This window comes from Lycorma delicatula, chromosome 1 (genome assembly GCF_047948215.1).
Source record: "Lycorma delicatula isolate Av1 chromosome 1, ASM4794821v1, whole genome shotgun sequence".
NCBI lineage: Eukaryota > Metazoa > Arthropoda > Insecta > Hemiptera > Fulgoridae > Lycorma > Lycorma delicatula.
This window is the reverse complement of record NC_134455.1, coordinates 43,741,552-43,743,698: the sequence shown is the minus strand read 5'-3', so window position 1 is coordinate 43,743,698 and position 2,147 is coordinate 43,741,552. Positions and strand designations below refer to the sequence as shown.

At 56.0% G+C, this 2,147-nt stretch overlaps 1 non-coding gene across 1 annotated transcript in view; it reads right to left on the bottom strand.

Moving 5' to 3' along the window:
• LOC142318641 (small subunit ribosomal RNA) overlaps positions 1 to 284 on the bottom strand; it is a 1,969-nt gene extending 1,685 nt beyond the window's left edge. Inside the window, exon 1 of the ribosomal RNA XR_012755008.1 lies at positions 1 to 284. This exon is cut by the window's left edge and continues 1,685 nt beyond it. This is a non-coding gene — a ribosomal RNA (small subunit ribosomal RNA).
• Positions 285 to 2,147: the final 1,863 nt, after the last annotated feature.

Genomic DNA, 2,147 nt, shown 5'->3' with positions numbered 1-2,147 from the left:
TATTCAGAGTCACCAAGGAGTACGGCGCCGTCGACCCGGAGGAAGACGGACGTCGATTGGTTTTGATCTAATAAAAGCGTCCCTTCCATTTCTGGTCGGGACTCTGTTTGCATGTATTAGCTCTAGAATTACCACAGTTATCCAAGTAATGGATTGTACGATCCAAGGAACCATAACTGATTTAATGAGCCTTTTGCGGTTTCACCTTAGTTCGGCTTGTACTGAGACTTGCATGGCTTAATCTTTGAGACAAGCATATGACTACTGGCAGGATCAACCAGGGAGCTAAACAAAAGCTTCCCGCTGCCGGAACGGCGAACGAACGGCGGACTGAGTCCGCCGACGAACGCCGCCCGGCCGGCCGGCCGGAGGGCACGCCAAAGCGACCCGGCGGCCGGTAGTCCGCAAAACATTATCGGGCTAGCCGTACGGCGTAGCGACCGAACCGCAGATAGATAGTCTATCATCAAAAGAGAACAACGGTCGATAGTTTCCTTTCTTAATTCCACACGCACGTCAGGACGGCCGAACAGGCCGCCCGTCTAACGTTGACCGCGCTTCATGCGCGCGGATAACCGTTTAAATAAGACCGGCGCTCCTTCTGAGAGGATGCACGGCCGAAAGCGCAAAATGGTCGTAATCGCCGCGGAAAAAAGAGGGTGCAGAGAAATTCAGCGGAGAGACCGGAGGAAGGAAAACGGTACACCTCGCAAGGCGGGGGACCGACCTTAACTCCGGCAAACTAAATAACCGGCCCGAAGAGCCGGCGTCACAAGCGTTATCCCGCCAGAGCAACCGCGTGAAATACGCCTCAAGCCGCGGGAAACTGGCATACTGGACTGCAAGACTGCAGCTTTTCGCACTCAAGTCTCCGAGCAATGAGGGCCGCGGATTGCCTGACATGTGACTACGCCAACCCATTTAGGGGGCAAGCATACCGCAAAAACCAAGCCGATGCCGGCCCTTCGTGGAAGGGTACGGCCGGCCGAAAGCAGTAGCTCGCCGCGCCCGTAAACAATCCTACGGAACAACGCGACGGCCAAAGTCTGAAGGCTCGCATAGGTACAGCGGCCGAAAGCAAGCAATGCGGATACAACACCGAATTGTAGCTCTCGAGGCGGCGAATGTGAAAAGAATTTTCACCCTAAGCTGAGCACGACAGATCAGCGGGCGTTGCGAAGAACGCAGGTCCTCCAACATCAAGACCTTTACACAGGCAGACGACCAGATAGGGCGAATCGCAAAACGAATCACAGGGCGAGCCTGCCGCAAAAACCAGACCTATACCGGCCGAAAGAAGCGGCTCGCCAAATCCACGAACGGCCGAGGCCGGAAGGCTCGCACCAGTACAGCAGCCGAAAGCCGATATAACACCAGCTCTCGAGGCCGCGAATGTGAAATATTTCACCCGATGCAGAGTAAAACCGACCGCAGTCCGAACAGCGGGACTGTAACTGTGACCGCAGACACGCACGGTGAGCCTGCCGCAAAAACCAGACCGATACCGGCCCTTCCAGGAAGGGTACAGCCGGCCGAAAGAAGCGGCTCGCCGGGTGCGCAACTGCGGGCGACGCCCGAACTGGCGAAAAGCAAATGAAAGCCGCGATGTCGAGAAAAGATCCACAGGGCGGCCGAAAGAAGCGGCTCGCAGAGTCCGTAAACGGTCCCGCAGAAATACGCTACGGCCGACGCCGGAGGGCTCGCACCGGTACAGCAGCCGAAAGCAGAGCCGATATAACACCGAACTTTTAGCTCTCGAGGCCGCGAGTGTGAAATATTTCACCCGATGCAGAGTTCAACCGAACGCCAGTGAAGCGCACACACCGCAGGTATCCGAATATCGGACTAACACTGTGGCCAACGCGAAGGCATGCCAATTGAAAACCAGGCTCGCCTATGCGCGAAAGCAGACTGCTCGCATCGGTACAGCAGCCGAAAGCAACAAACGGATAAAACACCGAATATAGCTCTCAAGGCGCGAGTGCGAAAGACTTCGCCCGATGAAGAGCACAACTAAATCCATCAAGCAATCTGAACATCGCAAACTGATCCAGTGGGCAAGCCTACCGCAAAAACCAAACCGATACTGGCCCCTTCTACGAAGGGATACAGCCGGCCGAAAGCAGCGGCTCGCCGCACCCACAGAC